Here is a 14,808-nt window from a genome sequence, read left to right as displayed (position 1 = left end):
CCCAATACAAACATGGCCACTAAAACAGCAGAGGAATACAGAGCAGGGACGGGGAAAAAAAACATAGACAGGGAGTCAGAAAAAGGAGAGCTGAAGAAAATAGAAAAAAAAAACAAGACTAGCAAGTCCCTTTACATTGGGTAAGTTTGATATGTATCAAAATCTCACTTAATTTTTGATCCACATGTCACACATAAATGCATGTGTTTTAAAACAGTATTTGTACCCTTACTGAGCAGAGAGGATAATTTGTGGTCTTGTGGGAAATATAAATTGTTAAACGAAATGTTTTAGATTTTTATTTTCATTATTATTAATATTATTATAACAAAAGTATTTTACATTTAAAGTGTAAGCAAAATTGTTGTTTATGGAAGAACTTTATCTTTAGACAATATTGCTTCGACTAAAAATATCACCAAACTATTTAGGCTTTTTGGGTTCTTTTGTTTTAGAAAATTCTGATTCATCAAGACTTTATATATGGGATTTAAGGCTATTCTTACTACAGTTATGATTGTTATCTCTTGTTATAAATACAAGCGTATGTTGATTCAGATTTCCTATCTACCTGTGACTGGAGGTGAGCAGGCCTTCAGTAAAATAAAGATAATAGAAATCTACCTGGGCTCTAGGATTTTCCAGGAAAGGTTCAATTGTCTGGCAATGCTGTCTATAGAGCATCAGCTTGCCAAGAAATTAGACTTTAAAGAAATCATAAATTACTTTACTACTAAAAAAGTTCACTGTTTGGCATTTGGAGACAAAGTTGTACATTTATGAAGTAATCTATGACTGGTTTGGAGGACAAAAAAATATTTCTGTCAATTCGCAGATTATTTAATAAAATAATAGGCAAAGGAGAATTAAGGTAAGTTGACTATTTTGTGTGTGTTTGTGTATACTTGTCTAGCCCTCAAACTGAGGACAATTTTTTTTAACTTCACCATCAGACTGAGGACGAGTTGTTGCAAAGTGAGGACATTTAGCTGGTCCTCACATGCTATTTTGCTAATCAGATTTAGGGGTAAGGTGTCAATTGAGTTAGAGTTAGGGTAAGGTATGCAATGGTAATGGTTAGGTTTAGGGTTAGTTTTGGGGTTAGGGCATAGAAAGAGTTGAAAATAACTTAAAATCAGTGGAAGTCAATGGGACTGAACACATGGTCCTCACTACGGCAGAACAAGTATATGTGTGTTTGGGTGTGTGTCTGTGTGCGGGGGGTGTAGAGGGGGACCCCAAAAAGACTCTGTTATCCTGGGTCCTAGAAAAGCTGTCAGCTGGCCAGGTGACACTGGGAAAACCCTTTCTTAACAGGTCCCTGGCAGCCATCTCCAGTTTGCCCTGATGAAAGCCTAAGATTTGAAACCTCTTGGAATATTTTAACAAATTAGCCATGTCCTAACAAACACATTTCAAATTAGAAAAGTCCCATTTTAAGGGCCTCAGTTAGCTTTTTTTTCACAAATGTTTTGATGTACTTTTGTTTGTTAGTTCTCTCTTATCTCTACCTTAAGCAGTTTTGAACCATGAACAAGCAGATCAGTTGATCTGGAAATGTAATGCCTTGCCCCTAATCTTCTGATATTGAGAAACTTCCCTCCCACTCTGTGTGCAGGTGAGAACAAGCACATGTATTAAAAACAATCAAAATATACCTGTGTGGGAGGACTACAGCCAGTTTCGAGTTCAGATTCAGTCAAAGACGGTCCCACAAAGCTCTCCACTTTGAATTGGGTGGTCTGAGATTTACAGGTGCTTTGTTCATTCTTTGGCCATTACTGTGTTTCACCTCCTTCTTCACTCCTACCATTTTGGCCCTTTTAGGCTGTTATGCTGTAACCTGGTATAAGCCAGATTGAAATGACGAGTTCAATTTGAAATGTACATAAAAGGCTCCTGTGGAAAGTGTTTGCAAAAGAGAGGGACATTCAGTAAAATTCTCCAAGCTCATGTGACGTATCAAATTCTTTATTCGTTTCACAACTGATAAACTCTTACCAGATCCAGTTGGGAGGAAATTCAGTCATCTTTTCCATCCGCAAAGGCAGAAATTGCATTCATTTGCCTGTTTAGAAAAAAATAGAGGGTAATCCAGCAAAAAAATGGTGCAGCCTTGCTTGTTTTTCTTCAGGCTGATGCTTCTGCTTGACGTCATACTGTACATGTCACTGCATTTCATTTATGTATTTGAGTCTAAATAAACCAGAAGCTCTACAGAATTATCCACAGGGGCAGAGAAAACTGTCACATTAAAGTTAGAAGAATGCATTCTATTACTTAATCAATGAGTAGTTGTTTTTTTTGTGTTTTTTTTTTATTTTTATAAAAAGACCTCTTTTGCCACCCAAAATACCATGTAAAACATTTAAATTGAGATACATAAAAAAAAAACAGGCAAAGTTCCTTAAAGAATTTATTATTTTGGTTTTGCCTCAAGCAAGTTATTAGTTTTACTATTTGGGTCTTGTCATATATCTTATTGGCTGTTTGGCATTTCTCATATTCATTTGGTTTGTTTGCAAGTCTTTTTGCTGTTTTGTTTTGTGTGTTTTTAGTCTGTTTTGTATTTACTTAAGCCAATGACTACTTCTGTATTATTGGTGAGTACCTAATGGGTTCTGTTTTATGTTTTCACCTTTGTCCCAGTTTAAACATTTCTCCCTAAGCCAAAGCCTAAATAATTTTTACCTCAATGAACTTACCTGCATCTTTGTTCTGCTTACAGGTATGTCGTAAGTTCCCTTTCTGTCTGTTTTTCTCCTGTCTCCATGTCTGTCTTCTGTTTTAATTATTTATATATTAAACATCTTCAACTCACCTTGCTGTGTCTGAGTCTGCATTCTGGTACAAATTAAAAACCATATAACAGCTATATGTATAAATAAATATCTTGTCTAAACTGTATGTAATTATAGTATATAGTACAGTATAAGTTAACAACAGTCCTGTGTTCACCAATAGATAAAATAATCTCATAAAACCTACTAGGTATTCAGCATGCAGCCACCACTTAAAATAATGGTGTTATGTATGATATTTTCAATTTCTTATCCCTTTAGGGAAATATTTGGTTGCATGTTTTCTTTGTATTTCTTTAGTACATCAACATTTGTGTTCTTTGTAACTCAGTGTACCTGAACAAGTGTCAATTTCAGGGGAAGTTAGTTGAGAACCCAAATGCAAAGATGAAGAGGAAGAGATGATCTCTTGCAGATTTAATTTAGAGGTAGATGGTAACAGAAGCACAAATCCAGAAATAATAAACAGGTAACCAAACTAGGAGACAGCAAGGAGAGACATACAGGTGCTGGTCATAAAATTAGAATATCATGAAAAAGTAGATTGATTTCAGTAATTCCATTTAAAAAGTGAAACTTGTATATTATATTCATACATTACATACAAACTCATATATTTCAGATGTTTATTTTGTTTAATTTTGATGATTACAAATGACAACAAATGAAAATCTCAAATTCATCATATCAGAAAATTAGAATATTACTGAAGACCAATAAAAACAAAGGATTTATAGAAATGTTGGCCAACTGAAAAGTATGAACATGAAAAGTATGAGCATGTACAGCACTCAGTATTTAGTTGGGCCTCCTTTGGCCTGTATTACTGCAGCAATGCGGCGTGGCATGGAGTCGATCAGTCTGTGGCACTGCTCAGGTGTTATGATAGCCCAGGTTGCTCTAATAGTGGCTTTTAGCTCTTCTGAATTGTTGGGTCTGGTGTATTGCATCTTCTTCTTCACAATACCCCATAGATTTTCTATGGGGTTAAGGTCAGGAGAGTTTGCTGGCCAATTAAGAACAGGGATACCATGGTCCTTCAACCAGGTACTGGTAGCTTTGGCACTGTGTGCAGGTGCCAAGTCCTGTTGGAAAATGAAATCTGCATCTCCAAAAAGTTGGTCAGCTGCAGGAAGCATGAAGTGCTCTAAAACTTCCTGGTATGTGGCTGCGTTGACCCTGGACCTCAGAAAACACAATGGACCAACACCAGCAGATGACATGGCACCCCAAACCATCACTGACTGTGGAAACTTTACACTGGACTTCAAGCAACGTGGATGAAGTGCCTCTCTTCTTTTCCTCCAGACTCTGGGACCTTGATTTCCAAAGGAAATGCAAAATTTACTTTCATCAGAGAACATGACTTTGGACCACTCACCAGCAGTCCAGTCCTGTTTCTCTTTAGCCCAGGCAAGACGCTTCTGACGCTGTCTGTGGTTCAAGAGTGGCTTGACACAAGGAATGCGACAGCAGAAACCCATGTCTTTCATACGTCTGTGTGTGGTGGTTCTTGAAGCACTCACTCCAGCTGCAGTCCACTCTTTGTGAATCTCCCCCACATTTTTGAAGGGGTTTTGTTTCACAATCCTCTCCAGGGTGCGGTTATCTCTCTTGCTTGTACACTTTTTTCGACCACATCTTTTCCTTCCCTTCGCCTCTCTATTAATGTGCTTGGACACTGAGCTCTGTGAACAGCCAGCCTCTTTAGCGATGACCTTTTGTGTCTTGCCCTCCTTGTGCAAGGTGTCGATGGTCGTCTTTTGGACAACTGTCAAGTCAGCAGTCTTCCCCATGATTGTGTAGCCTATAGAACTAGACTGAAAGACCATTTAAAGGCTTTTGCAGGTGGTTTGAGTTAATTAGCTGATTAGAGTGTGGCACCAGGGGCCATCAATTTTGAACCTTTTCACAATATTCTAATTTTCTGATATGATGAATTTGAGATTTTCATTTGTTGTCATTTGTAATCATCAAAATTAAACAAAATAAACATCTGAAATATATGAGTTTGTATGTAATGTATGAATATAATATACAAGTTTCACTTTTTAAATGGAATTACTGAAATCAATCTACTTTTTCATGATATTCTAATTTTATGACCAGCACCTGTACAGTAGGAGGGAGAAGGATCCAACAATAAGGAACTGCAGAGGATAGATAGATAGATAGATAGATAGATAGATAGATAGATAGATAGATAGATAGATAGATAGATAGATAGATAGATAGATAGATAGATAGATAGATAGATAGATAGATAGATAGATAGATAGATAGATAGATAGATAGATAGATAGATAGATAGATAGATAGATAGATAGATGAAAAAATGAATGGAGTGATTTAGTTAATTGGTAGCAGGTGTGGACAGAAGCAGCAATGAGTAAACAGGCCTAAACTAGTAAAGAACTTAAATGAAGCTAAAGGGGAATAAGACTAATGAGTAGAAATCAAAGAATGACCCAGGAGAAAGCTAGAGCATAGGGGACCAGAGATAAGTGAAAAGCCACCAAATAGGAAAAGTAAAACTAATAAGTCATTCAAAACATATAACATGATATAAATAACAGTGAAAACAGAATACAAAATTTATGTGTAACTGAAAACCCAGAGGGAAAACTACACAGAACCAAAAAACCCAGAAAGGCAGATTATGACAACACTAACGTCAAAGAAGAGTGGCAAAACTGGATCGAAACTGGCAACTGTGGCTCAATTTAAATGTTACAACCAATATCACATGTAAACACACAGCATATCAAACTGAGTCCTCAGCACTGAACTGAACAGTCACCAGATAGGTCAGACCAGTAGCACACCATATGGAAGTAGTTGAATGGATGATTAATTTCATTAGTAGGCAGCAGTAAAACCAGCAACTTTGCGATGACCTGATTTAATGTTAATATGGAGCAAGGTATTTTAGGATTGTTCCCAACTCATTGGTGATCCAACACAAAGCAGAACCAAGGCAGCTTAAGGAAAACTAGGTTGTTTTTTTAGCAAGATATGTGTTATCCTTTGGCATATCAAATGATCAAGATGCTAAAAGCATGCCTCTTTTTTATCTGTCCCATAAATGCTAATTTGGAACATCAGCTCACTGTAGAGAAATGTAATCAGTTATCATAGCACATTTTCAAAAGGTTCTTGAAACTATTTAGTGTGTATTTAAACTTATAAACGTGCTGAAATAGTAATCAATTACAAGAGTGGGCAGAATCTTTCTTTAAGGTCGGACCAACGCGAGTGTCACAACTAAGTTTAGGTTCTATTTTAGTTTGGACATTTTCCATCTATGATGATAATTGACCTATTCATCACCAGCCATTTCATTTTTGTACTGCTGTAAACTTTTTTGAAAATTTACTGATCAATATTAAATTCAGTAATTATTAATTAATCCTCCCAATAGCTGGGAGAACAACAGAGCTTTGTCTGACAGAACTTGTATCTGTGTACTGTATTTACCTTCAGCCTCATCATAAATCAGGGTGTTAGGATGTGTCCGAGGGAACAAAGCCTAATTGATAATTTTTTTTGCAACCCATGATTAATATCACAAAAGCAATTAAGCCCTTTGTTTGGTTCACTTCAGAAAGCAAAATTCTATTGAACTATGGTACCACTGCAACAGTAGTACATTGACTTCTCCTTTAAATACTTTTTAGGGCACAACATAGATGGTTGACACACCATCCCTAATTTATTGATCTAAAATTCAGTTTGAACATAAAGATTTGCCGTTTCATTTAATGTATAAAAATGATATAGTATGCAGCTAGAGAACAACATTCACGCTTTGTTTAGAAATCATGATGTGCATTGTGGAGAAAGAGATGAAAACATATTTTCTGCTGAGTGCACTTTAGTGTGAGCTATAATAATTGACTGAGTGCTAAAAATAATGTCTAAGAAAAGATTGTTTGTATAGTGCTTTCTTCACACAGTAAGCCTCTGAGCCGTAACAGCAAATCGATGAGACCATATTGGTTTGCCAAGAAGTCAATCAGCAACCTTGAGCAGGTCATTTTAAGTTGAGTTGGGAGACTAAAATAGATCTTTAAAATCCACAGGATTTCTGATAACTTTAGTTTGGTCAAAGTAGACTGTATTTCCATTTTAATTTCCATGAAGTTAAAATAACTTTTAGTAATTCAATGAGCTGCTTATTACTTATCTGCAGTTGATAATCTCTATAGTCATGGATAAAGATTCAGATCTCATCTCATCACTCTTTGGCAAGGCTTTTTAAGGGTTACATTAAACCCTGTATGAAACTGGGTTTTTGGTGGAGGGACCCATTCAGAAGCTAAGAGTAGAAGACAAGCAGGAGCTCTGCATTAATACAGAAGGTAGGTGGAGGTTTTTGCATCCTTAACAGACACATCAGGGTACTGTACACTTGATCAATTCTGCAAAGGGGTAGAAAGATCACTTGTAATTCATCTGCAAAATATAGTTGATACCTGAACTACTGTAGGTAGTAGATATCACTTCAGTTCTGTGTTTCCATGAAACCCAAGCTAAGATATAATTATAGGTCATTCTTAACAGTAATATACCATCTTGAAACAAATCTAATCAGGATAATGTTACAACTGTAGATACAAAAAAAAAGATAAACCTTTGATGATAATGATTTTACATTACAGACTTTAATATATTACAACTTTCACACTTACCGACAAACTTTAAGTGTGAGAGTCAAAATAATACAAATGCTGACCATTAACAATAGGAATGTGGAGATCTGAAATTAATTTTCTAGACATCAAGAATGTTTATTTTAGATGTGAAGAATGTCATTTTCGTTGAAATGGTCATTTTGACAAGGAAAATTTTTTTTTTTTAGATATCTGTAATAATGTTTAGTAAAACTAATACATATCAAAATGGCTTACCCAAGTCTGTTGTGACCACGTTAACATTACAAGTTTTTTCTTGAATGGTAGTGGAACAATATATCCATTTAGGTCAAATTATCTGACAGCAGGTGAAGATGAAGAATAAAAACATTGTTCAAGTAGATAGGACCTGTTCCTCATGTCATGTGTTCTCAGTTTGATTCTGTCTTCCATTACACAGCAAATACTGAGTGGCTGTTTGATTCTGTCTTCCATTACACAGCAAATACTATGTGGCTGTTTGCAGTAGCTTCAGATGTCACACGACAAGGTTAATGACAGTCTAGGGTTGGTACACAGAGAATCAGCAATGAGAGCAGAGGTAAAAAAAAAAACACATGAACACACAAGGAGGCCGAAAATTCACTAGAAGCTAAAGCTTGGGAAAAGGGGCTAGAACACTTGTTGAGAGAAACAAAGAAGACCTAGCATGGGAGGATGGGAACGGGCTGCTTAAATACACAGGAGGAGATGATTGAGGGCAGGTGTGGTCAATCAGGCTGGCTGGAGAAGTGCAGGCATCAGAGGTTGGGCAAAACAAAGCTGCCACATCACACAATGTCCTTGCGAATATCTTGACAACCACAGAACTTTTCCTTAACTCTATCATTTCTAAGATCATTTTAAAAACCAGCATGTTTAATGGCTTACAGTAAACTAACAACCATCAAAGATAGAACAGAAAAACATTTCTGTTCAGCCTTCCTATTTACTGCTCAGTGTGCACCACTCTTGAGGTCCAAATGAACAACACATTTCTCAAAATTGAAAGTAGATTCCCCTGGCAAGTTTTCAAGCTGACCACTCTGAAGTCTAATAAAAATATCTTTGGCAAAAAAATATTATGGCAAAATATTATGGCATTTTAATGACAAATTATCTGATGGCACCAGACCTCACCACAATATATTTTAGTGTGTTGCAAGTGAGCAATAACAAATGCAAGACATAAAGCCAAAAATATTATGACTGCTCTGTTAGGTACACTTAATTACATTCTTGCAAACACAAATAACACATCAGTGACTCACATGAGAGTTGCATTAGGTAATTAGGCATCTAGATATAGTGAACACAACTTGTTAGTGCTTCTTCATTTTAAACCCTAAACACATTAATAATAATGTATTTATGTAAAGACATCCATATGTAGTGATCATCAAGTCCTGCAATATCCCACCATTGATGCTCCATGTCAAATGCACTGAAGCAAAACCCATTGGGCCAACAAGGGGAAACAACCAACTCACTTGTTCAGATACGTGGATGAAACTTGGGTCAAAATCCAAACCGAGGAGGTTGAGGCTTTCACCAACCAGATCCACTCACTGGATAGAAACATCGAGTTCACTAGAAAGGATGCCAATAACAACATGTTACCCATTCTGGACTGTGCTCTGCAGATTAAGGACAATGGGAGTCCTAATACTGAGGTTTACCGGAAACCTACTCGTGCAGACCAATACCTTTAATTTGACTCCTATCCACTGGAACATAAACTTTCTTATATCAGAACTTTCTGGGTCCTGTTCAACTCAGACACATATGGCAAATCCAGGTAAGGTTAAAAGTAAAAAAATACATAAAAAGCTGTTAAGTATGAGCGCCAGCAATGAGACCAAGCAGAGGAGTGCTGCAATTCTGTTTTTTGGCCACAGGTGGCAGTATCGTTGGAAACTACATAATGTTAACCTGACAACAGCCAGATGCATGTCTCGCTCCGCCTAGCTCCACTCACATACATCTGGGACACCGCCATAGGAATTGCCTTTACTGAAGGCTGGGCCTTATCAAAACTCCTTGCATATGATTGGATAAGCCACTTGTCTGTCATCTTTATCGACGTGCTATTTCAACCACTCACACCGGAGCTAACCCATGACGCTGTGAGTACGCAGGAAAAAACAAAACAGAACAGCCGACATCTTGGATATAGCAACAGTGGAATCAGCGCAATGTCGGTAAATGATCAATGTCGTTTTTACCATGAAAATGTGCGGATAAAAGGCAACATTGTGCACAGCAGACTTAGTTTAAAAAAAGAAGCCAACCAAAAATGTATAGACGAACGACTTACAGAACTCGCTTCTCCACTACGTCACATGCAGGACACACCTGCCCTGCGTCCTGATTGGCCAGACCATAAACTCGGTTGGGGAAATCACTTTCAATGAGCGGTGTCCCAGATGTATGTGAGTGGAGCTAGGCGGAGCGAGACATGCATCTGGCTGTTGTCAGGTTAACATAATGTCTCTTTAAAAGGAAATTTTACAAAGGGCAATTCTTTTCAGTGCATTGTGGCAATATAATAAATTATCTGCCAGGAATCTGTTTTTCCTATGAGTTTGAAACAGCCCTCCTGAAAAGAGCCCAGCTGAACTTTTTTTTTTCTTGAGCCTTTTTTGTCAGAGTGCAATGCATTCAGGACAATGGTGGCTATACCCTATATAATGCATGTAGTGATAGAATTAATAAACTAGAATGATGCATTTCATCCCTCTTCTGAAGCTGTCACTGTTGGCTAGATGACATGCATGTGAAAAACACCCTTTAATTTTAGACCTAACTACAAAGACTATTCTTCTCTAAAATATAATGGGATGATTGCAGGAACCCTGATATAAGCATTCTCACCGAAACTGACATCATACCTTGAGAAACGTGTGTACAGACGGCTTTATTTTTCCACTTTGTCAGTGATTCATCTGATATTCCAGAATCTCACCAAGATTACATTAACACTCTTTTTTCTCCTGTCTGTATCCCAACTTTTTTACTTATAATGTATTCTTGGTGAAGGAATTTTCCTACAGATAGTCAGAACGAAACTATTTGGAAATTCTCACCTATCAGAGCACTATACCTTAACAGAATTATGTATTCTTGGTGAAGGAATTTTCCTACAGATAGTCAGAACGAAACTATTTGGAAATTCTCACCCATCAGAGCAACTTTAACTCCATAATGGATCAGCTCCAAAATCCAAGGTTGATTATGTATCATGGACATGTATTATAACATGCAGGATGAGTTCAGCAGAGAGAAGTCTGGACTGTGTCGCAATGCTTTGAAATTACCAAGAATAAGAATGTTACCTATTTCAAAATTATTTACAATTTTTGTGTAATTCCCTAAGACAATTGTTTTATTCCTAATACAGTTCTTTGAATTCGCATGTCTACATTTTTTTAACTAAAAAATATTGCTTTCTGTGCTGATTTTTTCTCATGAGAAATATTTTAAGAACTTTGTCACATACATTGAGATGTGTTATTTGACTTTACAATGTTGTTTTCCACAAATGTATAGAGCAAATATTTCAACTTAATAAAACCTTTTTTTTATTATACATTTTAATATTATCTTAGAATTTATGTGTCTAACGTTTAATAGAAGTCTGGCTATTGTGTTCTAAGGGAAACTTTTTTTTTTTTATTTAAATGTGCTACAACTGATGTACTCTGGGATGTACCTTTGTCATTATTCATATTGTCTTATAGGAAATACAATGCCAAATTACCTGCTTGGTATGTGGGAAAGTTTAGCAGACGCCTGGTCATTAACCATTCATTTGATTCAGGTGTGTTGAAGAAGGGATGCAAACAAAAGTTGGAGGATAGTGGCGCTCTAGGACTGACATTGCCAACCCCTGCTCTAGAAGCTAACTGCTGGGGGTTAAAGGAGGACCGCTGAGGATCAGAGAAGTCTGTGGTCGGACATATTGGTGGAGCAGGATGAGAGAACGGAGCAACTAGTCAGTTTTTATGCTAGAGGTAGGAAACAAAACAGTCATTCTAGGGTGGTGAAGATTCTCAGTCGTCTAGGTCATAGTCATTCCAAAAAAGTTAAAAAGCAATTAATTGTCCATAAGTTGTAGATGTAACGCCGAGCTTGTCCAGAGGAGGTAGCTTTTCTGTGTTGGGCCATGCCTAGAAGAGCTACCTTCTCCGGAAAAGCTCGGCAGTACATCTGTACCTTATGAACAAAGGACATCCTTTTGAGGTACAGAATGTTCACATTTTGGACAAAGAAGACAGGTGGTTTGAGAGGAGTGTGAAGGAAGCAATTTGTGTTAAGAAAGAAAAAACAACCTTAACAGAGGGGGTGGACTCAGGTTTCAGCTTCCTTCATGCTATCATCGCAACCCCCACCCCCATACAGGGTAACAGAAGATCTCGTCTGTTCAGCCAGGCTAACAATTCCCCCTAAGGACCCCCCTTTCAGAGACATAGATGGGTATCGGGCAATCCAGGCTAACAGAGAACCCAAACAACTGCCCATTCCTAAGGGGCGGACCTTTTCTTCCAATTCAATTTGTGTGTTTTCTAAGACAAAACAAGGTTTTGTTTTTGGTCCACTCTATAAAACCTTAAACTCAACACTATTTATGACATTGTGAATTGAAAAAGCTTCCTGGTTGGGATTATCTTCAAACTTGAGAACAAAGTCCAGTTGATCGTTTTTTAACTTTTTTGAAAACTCATTTTATGGCTTTTTTTAAAAGCCACCGACAAACTCCTTAAGAGCATTCCCAACTTCTTCCTTTGTCAAAATTGGTTTCTCTATCATCTATTTTGATTTAAAAAAAGGTAGACTCCTCTGCCTCATTCACTAAACAATTGTCAATTCATGATACTTTCTCATCTCCTAATTTTTATACTCAATAATACAATGTCAATATACCTGAGGCAAAAGTACTGTCATGACCTACCCTGATAGCTGGCCTTAATTGTTCATGTCATTCTCCTGCTTAACTCTGCCTGGCTCCTAATTATCACTCATCTCATCCACCTGCTGATTTTGCTTTATTTTCAGCTCAGCCCAGCTTTCGGGGGCAGATCATTGTATGTTTTGTTACTTTAAGTAGTTCCAAGGTTTGTGTCCTGGTTCCTGGCGGCTAGTGGGTTGAGAGGGTTTTGGTCTTTGTCCTTTCTTCTTATCGTGTCCTGGTCCTTCTCTGCGGAGCCCTCAGGGTTTTGGCTTGGAACGTGGGGATGGTCAGTTTTATTCCTGTCGTTGGCAGCCCTTCGGCTGGATCGCAGCTATTTAAAAGGAGATGGACTGAACTGTTGAACCAGGCAAGTGACTCACTCGTATTATCTCCTGTCAGATTATCATGGAAAATAAAGCCCGGCGTACACTGTGCAATTTTAGGGACAATTTTCCAGTCATGCGAGAATCTTTCGATCAGGCTGACTTTCAGCCTGATCGTGCGTCGTGAGTCATGTAGTGTACAGGGGGTTACGAGGGGCGATCAGCCTCCCAAGGCCACCTCCCGATCAGGAATCATGATGTCCTGACCAGTGGTGCAAAAACCGGGTATGCAGCGCATGCAACGCATAGGGGCGCTGCACTCGAGGGGGCGTCAAAAAACCCCTCTAGAAAATAATTTTTTCTAGTTGTAATTTTCTATATTTAACAGCATAAAATGATCAATAACAGAAAGACAGCACTGATTATGCGCCCCTCTGATGCACCCCCACTGATTATGCACCCCCTTCACCTCGCCTCCTGTCGCTCTCCCTTCCCACACAGGTGGCTTGCGCACGCGCCCCTAAGAGGCGCACTCAGGCGTGTTTTTCTTTCTTTTTTTTTTTTTTTATCTTCGACTATCACTTGTAGTGCGCACTTAACAGCAAGATGGAGCGCCAGAAAAAAAAACTATCCGGGGCGCAAAACAGAACAAGAAAAAGGGAGAAGGATATAGTTGTTGGCGGGATGAAAAAAAGCCTTTCAATGTGGTTGAAAGACAGTAGGTAAGTTCTGTCAGTGTATCAACAACTGGACAGGAGGGTTGTAAATATGCAGGTCAGATAAAGCTAGCCTGATACGGAGTCGCCCCATATTTGGCTGTTAAATGTTGCGTCCCCTATTGAAGCAATAAGGAACGCGATTTGTTCCATATTTCTAGGAATATCTGATACATACGCCTGTAAACACACATATCCACACATTAAGTGTAAGAATGACCGAAATAAAACTTGTAAAATATTAACACAGGAAAGCTAAAATGTCGTGGCCAGTGCCCAACTATGATCCAACGCGGCTTAGCCCTCTAAGCTGCAATTTATTCACTCTTTTTTTTTAATTAAAGATGAGTTGTACAAGTTTATGTGTGTATCAGACACATTAATCCAGTGTCATTATAGCCCTTAGACTCGGTGACCCATGTTACAACCTTTTTGGCAGGAGGACACTTGAGTTTAAATGTTTTATTCAGTATCACTACAGTGGTGTTGTGATGTATCTGATAAGTCAGATCAGATGCAGTGTCCAGTCAGTAGCTGTTATCCAACAAGAAGATCATTCAAATTTAAAGATTAATTTTTATTGTGGTTTGACTGCTGTATTTTTTTTAACCCTACTTAACATAAAATTTTTTTAATTCAGCTGTGAGGATGGAGAGAAAGAAAAGAAGATGACAGATGAAGAATCAGGACAGACAGGGGAAAGCAACAGGTTCATCTAATATTAGGTGGAAGTGAGGGAACAGCTACTTAATCCCAATCGATAATGTTTGAACATTATTTTTAAAAACTGTATTAAGATCTGTAATTTTTACAACTAATTTATAATGCTTTTTGACCATATGACTTAGTGGAGAACGCCACAGATAAGGAGACAGACATGAGGTCGGTCATAGAAGAGACAAGTGAGGACATCAGGTAGGAATAAATACATTAGTGAGGCAGCAAAAACATGTATACCATAATGGTTTGAATTTGTGATGACCATCTCTCATTGTGTTCTTTTGGTTACTGTACGGGGGGGGGGGGGGGGGGGGGGGGATCATGTGTTTTCGCATCCACCTCAAAAATATGTAGTTGCGCCCATGGTCCTGACCCAAATCGCTCAGTGCTCATGCGCAAACCAGGATTCTTCTTTTAATTCCTCCTCTCAGATGTAAACATAGCAGTATGGCAGGGATTCAATGAATGAAATGCAGCTCCGTCTGCAAAATTGACGGACTGTTATCCCCCTTTCTTTCTAGGACCCTCAGCACAAAGTTGCACAAATTGCCAAAGCGGCACGTTTCACTATAGTGAGCTTAATATCCTCCTTCTATTTGTTTGGCTTCAGGATAGAGAGCTACA

This window comes from Cyprinodon tularosa, unplaced genomic scaffold (assembly GCF_016077235.1).
Source record: "Cyprinodon tularosa strain WSP-4 unplaced genomic scaffold, ASM1607723v1 ctg41, whole genome shotgun sequence".
NCBI lineage: Eukaryota > Metazoa > Chordata > Actinopteri > Cyprinodontiformes > Cyprinodontidae > Cyprinodon > Cyprinodon tularosa.
This window is presented reverse-complemented; position numbering follows the sequence as displayed.